This window comes from Furipterus horrens, unplaced genomic scaffold, assembly GCF_987537825.1.
Source record: "Furipterus horrens unplaced genomic scaffold, mFurHor1.1.pri manual_scaffold_1, whole genome shotgun sequence".
NCBI classification, from domain to species: Eukaryota; Metazoa; Chordata; class Mammalia; order Chiroptera; family Furipteridae; genus Furipterus; species Furipterus horrens.
This window is the reverse complement of record NW_028327171.1, coordinates 69,044,558-69,052,382: the sequence shown is the minus strand read 5'-3', so window position 1 is coordinate 69,052,382 and position 7,825 is coordinate 69,044,558. Positions and strand designations below refer to the sequence as shown.

General features: G+C 35.3%; 2 non-coding genes across 2 annotated transcripts; both read left to right on the top strand.

The window, feature by feature from the left end:
- The first annotated feature begins 5,257 nt into the window (after positions 1-5,257).
- Positions 5,258-5,388, top strand: LOC150021272 (small nucleolar RNA SNORA1). The gene has a single exon (XR_016513698.1). It is a non-coding gene; the product is annotated as a small nucleolar RNA SNORA1 (small nucleolar RNA).
- Positions 5,389-5,714: 326 nt separating this feature from the next.
- On the top strand, positions 5,715-5,787 carry LOC150021271 (small nucleolar RNA Z40). The gene has a single exon (XR_016513676.1). It is a non-coding gene; the product is annotated as a small nucleolar RNA Z40 (small nucleolar RNA).
- Positions 5,788-7,825: the final 2,038 nt, after the last annotated feature.

Genomic DNA, 7,825 nt, shown 5'->3' with positions numbered 1-7,825 from the left:
GTGTATGTTGAGGATTAGGACATAAATGTCTTTGGCAACTATTGTTCAGCTTAGCACATATAGCTACTGATTTGCACATTTATTTGCTAAAACATTATTTCAAATATTTGCAGAATATAAATATTAATAAAACTTTTATTCATTAAACATCTATTAAATATCCATGAAATAAGGATATGAGAGATAATTGTTAATGAAATTGATAAGATTGAAACACATCAAATAATGTTTTATTGTCTTAAACCCACTATCGTCTTCTTCAGTGTCAGTAAATCAGCATGATCAAAATTACCAGCAGCACTTACAAATGGATAGATTTGTCTTTAATTATATAAGCATTGCAGATGGGCTTTAAATGCTGTTTTAATATTGAAAATATGTCTCTTAGATTACATTGGCCAGAATTATGAAACCAAGAAATTCTATAAATGCAACAAGATTGCCAGGGAGAAAAAATTGTCATCGTCGTCGTCGGCGGCGGCAGCCGTCCGTCTCGAGAGACGATGGTGTAGCTTCTTAAGAGTCTATCTGCACCGCCGAGAATGGCTGTGCAGTCCGACTCGGGAGTGACACGGTATCTGTCTCCTCCCGTGTTGAATCGACATCTTGCGATGACGCTGGAGTGTCCTCTCCAGTGGAGCTGAAGCTACAGAGCCTGTAATAATATAACAATAATAATAATAACCTAATCATTTTTAATAGACACTGAAGAATACCATAGTGGGTTTGAATATTAAGTATAAATAACAGTAAATAAACATATTATTTCCTATGGTTTTTATTTATAACACGATATTTTATCTAGATAAAATTTACATATAATGTAATGCCTAGAAAGTATTGTTTTGATAACATGTTATTAATCAGTTTGGCTACTTTTTTTTTCTTTTTAAGTACAATGAATTTATTTCCAGTCACATGCTTATTAGAAATAATTATTTCCATTCATTAAAAATGTGTTTATCAAATAAGAACAACAGCTCTACCTAAGACACAGAGGAAAACAAACACAGGAGCCTGCCAAGATGAGGAGACAGAGAAATATGGCCCAAAAGAGGGAATGGATCAAGGTTCCAGTGGTAGAACTAAGTGATAAGGAGTTAGCCAACCTAACAGACATAGAGTTGAAAACAGTGGTGATAAAGATGCTCACAGGCTTGGCAGATATGCTTGAACATGGCAAATGCATAAGAAAAGAAGTGAAGGCTATGCTAAGTGAAACGAAGGAAAACCCACACAAAATCTATGGTGAAGGGAAGAAAACTGGGGTTCAAATCAATGATTTGGAACATAAGGAAGGAAAAAACAGGATGTGAGGGCAATCTGGCTGTGACATCTGTCACCCCATTGATCGCCAGGGTTGATTCGGCTGATCTGGCTGGCTAGGTGGGTGTCCCCTTCCTCCCTCACCGATCCATGTGCATCCCTCCCAAAACTGCACGCTCAGTCAAAGAGGACGACCTTCCCAACTAGAGGAGAGGACCGGTCTTCAGTCAAGGGTATACGAGTAGCTGCGCTACCCTGCTAGAACCTCCAAACAAGCTCTGAAGGTCCATTTGTAGGAGAATGTAAGGTAGTCAAGCTTCCACGACTCCAGACACATCCAAATGAGGTGCTGCACGTGGCAGTCTGCCTTCAAGAAAAAAAAAAAAAAAAGGAAGAAAGAAACAGTCAACCAGTACAGAATGAGGAAACGAGAATTGAAAAAAATGAGGAGAGGCTTAGAAACCTCTGGGACAACGTTAAATGTGCAAATATCCAAACCATAGGGGTGCCAGAAGGAGAAGAGGAAGAGCAAGAAATTGAAAACTTATTTTAAAAAAATAATGGAGGAAAACTTTCCAAATTTTGTGAAGGAAATAGACATACAAGTCCAGGAAGCACAGAGAGTCCCAGGTGAGCTGGACCCAGAGGGGACCACACCAAGACACATCATGTCTAAAATGCCAAAGGTGGAAGATAAAAGAGAATCCTAAAAACATAGAGAAGTGGAGACTTGCCTACAAATGGATCCTATAAGACTATCAGCTGATTTCTCAAAAGACATTTTGCAGGCAAGAAAGGACTGGCAAGCATTATTCAATGTGATGAAAAGCAAGGACCTACAAGCAAGATTACTCTATCCAGCAAAGCTATCATTTAGAATAGAAGGGCAGATGAAGTGCTTCCCAGACAGGGTAAAACTACAAGAGTTCATCATTACCAAGCCATTATTATATGAAATGTCAAAGGGACTTACTTAAGACTAGAATAGGAACAGAATCATAGGTATGGGGATCATTTGGAGGGTTATCATCTGGGAAGGGGAAGGAGGAGAAATGGGGAAATGGTGCAGGGATTAAGAAGCATAATCAGTTGGTACAGAATAAGACAGGAGGAAGTTAAGAATAATATAGGAAAGAGTGCAGCCAAAGAACTTATATCCACAACCCATGGACATGAACTAAGTGGGGTGGGATTGGTGGAGGGAAGTGGGGTACTGGGCAGAATGGAGCAAAGGAAAAAAATTGGAACAACTCAACATAATCAATAAAATATACTTAAAATGTATTTATCAATAAAATACATAATAAAGTATCATTTGTAGCATAAATGTAAACTAGTTAATTTATTTCCATTACACATGTTATAATTTACCTTTATGGTTATAGTGTGTTAATCATTAACAAATTGCAAAAATATATGATATAGTTACAGGAGATTCTGCCCTGGCTGGTTTAGCTCAGTGGTTGAGCGTCGGCCTGTGAGCTAAGTGTCGCTGGTTCGATCTTCCAGTCAGGGCACATCAGAGAAGAAAAACTCTGACTCCAAAAAACCTCCACTGCCTTGCGGCATACCTCTTCAGGGGAAAGGCTAAGGGAGTAAACCCCGACAGAAAATCCGGAGCCGGAGTCCCTAAGGCGGTTTGACGTTGTAGTCAACACCGGCAACTCCTGCAGCGCACCTGAAGCCAAGCTGTATTGACTCCGTCTTTCCCTTGGACCCTTCAGCTGCGAAGAGAGGGGGGGTCTGCTGCATGGGCAACAGCAGACCCTCCATATCACCCTGCCCAGGCTCTGTAGCTTCAGCTTCACTGGAGAGGACACTCCAGCGTCATCGCAAGATGTCGATTCAACACGGGAGGAGACAGATACCGTGTCACTCCCGAGTCGGACTGCACAGCCATTCTCGGCGGTGCAGATAGACTCTTAAGAAGCTACACCATCGTCTCTCGAGACGGACGGCTGCCGACGACGACGACGATATATATATCATAGAGTATGACTCAGCCATAAAAAAAGAATGAAGTCTTGCCATTTGCAACAACATGGATGGAACCTAGAGGATATTGTGGTGAGTGAAATAAGTCAGACAGAGGAAGACCATGCCATATGATTTCATTTTCATGTGGGTCTAACAAAACAAAATAAACGAACAAGCAAAACACAAGTAGACTTACATATACAAAAGACATTGTGATGGTTGCCAGATGGGAAGGGGTTGATGTGATAGATGAAACAGCTGAAGGGATTAAGAAATACAGATTGGTAGTTACAGAATTTAAAGTACAGAATAGGGAATATAGTTAATTGCATTGTAATAACTATGTATGGTTTCAGAGGGGTAATAGGTTTATCGGGGTGAACACTTAGTAAGTTATATAATTTGTAATCACTAAGTTCTTGTATGGCAACTGTAACTGAAACATGAAAAATTATTTTAAAGTAAAAAAACAACAACTAGGATTTAGTTGGGTAAAGTTGTTCTTATTTAAAAGGGAAAAATATGCAAGAGCAAAATAAAGTATGTGGTTTTAATCACATGAACATTAATGGTTTATTTTCTGTAAATGACACCATAATAAACAGATAAATGACCAAGAGATTTATTAAAGATAGTTGCAACATGGTATAATTACATAGGATTAGGTCTAACATTTTTATTTTATTTATTTATATATTTATTATTTATGCTTTTGTTTCTGAAAGTTCTTTTTTTATTACCATTTAGTCCCCTTTTCCCCTATCCCCTGCGATCACCACACTGTTGTCCATGTCCATGAGTCATTTTTCCTATCTGCTCAGTCCTTCCACCCCCCAAAACTCCCCCAACCTTAGCTGTTATCCTGCTATCTATGAGTCTGTCTCTGTTTTGCTTGTTAGTTCAGTTTGTTCATTAGATTCCACATATGAGTGAAATCATATGGTATCTGTCTTTCTCTGACTGACTTATTTCACTTAGCATAATGTTCTTCAGGTCTATTCATACTGTCACAAAGGGTAATTTTTTTTCTTTTTTACAGCTGAGTAGTATTCCATTGTGTAAATGTCCCATAGATGTTTTATCCACTCATCCACTGATGGGCATTTGAGCTGCTCCCATATCTTGGTGATTTTAAATAACACTACAATGAACATAATGGTGCTTATGTTCTTTCAAATTAGTGTTTTAGGTTCCTTCAGATATATTCCCAGAAGTTGGATTGCTAGGTCAAAACACAGATCCATTTTTAATTTTTTGAGGTATATCCATACTGCTTTCCACAGTGATTGCACCAGTCTGCATTCCCACCAACAGTGCAAAAGTTTTCCCCTTTTCCACATCCTCACCAACACTTGTTGTTTGTTGACTTATTGGTGATAGCCATTCTGACAGGTGTGAGGTGGTATCTCATTGTGGTTTCACATAAGTTTGTAGTTAGATTATGAAGAAACCAGAGTCCTCATGCACAGCTGGTAGGAACAAAAATTTGCACAGCCATTTTCTGGACAACACTTAGGATATGTTTTCAATGATCCATTAATTCTACTTCTCATGTGTATTCATTAAGGAAATTTTTTTCCAAAGCTACAAAGAGATATACACAAGGGTATTAATTAAAACATTGATTAAACAGCAAAAAATTGAAAACAGCTTAAATGTCTTTTAATTTAAAAATCAATAATAAAATGTGGTATAAGCAAATGATATAGTAAAACAGACAACAAGAATGAACTAAATCTACATGCATCATCATGGGCAGAACTCAAAAACAGAATATTTAACAAAGAACAGTAAGAAAGAAGCATGCAGGAGAAACAACAGTATGGTATACATATAAAAAATTTTAAATAGGTATCTTTGAAGTCAAGATGTGTAAGGGGGTAGTCTATTGGTGTGTGAAGATGATAAAATTTAACTGAATAAAAAAATAAAAAAGAAAATCTCCATGTATTATACATTGCAAATTTATATCAACAACACTGTGTGTGGCTGACTTAAAACAAAAACTAACTTATGCCTCACTCTAGTGACAATGAGCACTGCTGTTCTTGATATGCAGCAACTGTTAAGGAGGCTACATTGAGACACAAGTTATGCTTCTATCACAGTAAGTTTATTGCAGTGGTGACAATGAAACTAACATTTTAGCTAGGCACAATGAGTAAAAACTGGGAGCAAAAAGACTTTCAATATGAGAAACAATTAAGGAATACATTTCAGATAATTTGCCAAAATACTAATGGACTTCTTAGAATTTTAGGGTCCTAAAATAAATTGCTTGAAGAATTATGGGTAAAAGTTTAAGTTATTTCCTCGAAATCTCTTCTAGACTTGAACTTATCCTTTATAAAACTTCAATATCAATAGTCTTGCATCCTAATTCTTACAGAAACTTATTCTGGTGATGTATTATTACCACAAAAATATTAGATGTTAAAAAGGCCATCATGTGTTTGTACTGTTTACCAGCATTAAGTTATGATGATGGGCAAAATGGTCAATGACTCTGAATGGACTGAATGAAAATAGCCTCTCTGAACATGCAAGTAGAAACAAAAACAAAAAGAAGCTTGGTAACCTATGTTCTTATTCAATTTCACTCCTATCAAAAACCCAGGTTAAACTTTGAACTAGAGATTTGTGTAGTGTTAATCTAACAAGCAAGTCAAAGCATAATTTAATTCTAATAACCAAAAATTATATCTAAGTATTATTATCTAAAATTTGTGAATATTTTGAAGAGCTATAAAAAGAAAGACACTAACATTTTCTAATGATTCAAAAATTTTATTTAGCTTTGTGCATAAATTATACAATAATAAATTATTTCTAATTGAGATTTTCAGCTAATTGACTTGTCTATATCATAAGCATTGAATTTTGTACTCACCTTTTATTATTAAAAAAGTAATAATTGGTAAGGAGAAGATAAAATACATATATTTATATATATAGTTAAATAGAATATATTCCATAAACTGAGTAATTTCAAATTTGATAAGTTATATTAAGTAGCTGCATGAGAACTTAATTTTTTGTATGTGCCATAAGATTTTCATAAACTTAGTATCCTTAAAGTTACCTCACACTAAAAAAAAAAGTATTTTCAGTCCTTTCTTGCCATTCTTCTGTAAATATTTAAGAACTCTATATTGGACACAAATAGAAAAGTATTTTCTATTACAATAGGTTAAATATCATGTATATATAATTTGCTTATAGAAATATACTTTACCTTTTTATAGAAACATAGTATACATTATTTATATGTAAAATTTTTCATAGAACCATAGCTTTTTTCTGAAACCAACATGGCAACCGGTCTCAAATTTAAAAATAGGACATTCCATATTCAAGGGATGAAAGCATAAAAGAGGCATTAATTCATAGGCCATTGGACAGCTAATGGTCTTCAAGGGAACGAAGAGAATATGAGTTTTTCTAGGAAGCTGGACCTGGATCATGACGTACTATAATTACTAGGTTTGGAAGTCAGTTTTCATCATATAAGACCAGTGTATTTTATCCAAAATTAAAGCAACATGAAAAGGTGTCTGTGAGCCAATTAACCCTTTTTACTGACTTTTCTCTTTAGTAGCTGAATGAATACTAAATGCAGGCCTTTTGGTAGCAACTAAGATACTTAACATTTGATAGCAGCATTCAGCACTAAATGAAAATAGTAGAGTTTCAGTGATGCAAGTTCCATGTGATAAGGGAATCTGAAAACTGACTACAATTTAAACTCACTCACCTATATTTTATGTTTTATTTTTTTGTTTGTTTAAAAGCCCTGAATTAGATGTTATATTTTTGATGCATCTTAAACTTTCAGTATACTTTTTATTAATTCATGTTATTAAAACATACTAACAAAACATAAAAATCGGCACAGGGCTATATATAAATTGCTACAGTTAATACTAAAATATGAAATGAAACTAAAAATGTGAATGACTACTGTAATGCACATAAAAATCTGAAAAAAAATAAAATTATTGTTAAAATGTGTATCCTAAGTGTTTGAAATATTTAACATATTTTATAACCACTTATAAATGGAGAAACATTAAAACATTAAATCATCTTTCATTTAGGAGAGTGCTTGCGTAATACAGACTGAAAAGAAACTACTCCGTTGTGCCCATGAATGGATGGCACTCTATGGATCTCACTCCTGGATCTATGTCAAGTCAACAATAATTATTATTCTAAAACAAACTATGAGAGCAGCAAGCCTGGCTCAGGCAGATTATGCTTCAGCCAAAAACTGAGGCATAATTCTCATTGCTGTCATTCTCCTGGCTTTCAGAAATATGAGGGAAAGTGTGGGAAGAGCTATTTACAAACTCTCAAATATGCCCCAGTGGACTACAACTCTGTAAATCCACTATTCAACACACAGATGCCAGCAAGTGAGTGCGAATATGCAAAAGGTATATCTGTTATTCTGTATCATTCCCAGTAAATTTGAGGACAACAGACTGAAATTTAGGAAATCACTACTTGTCACAATAGTTTGGTAAGTGTCTTAATTTGGCTTACCAGACCCTAACATAATGGTATGAATGATAGTAATGTA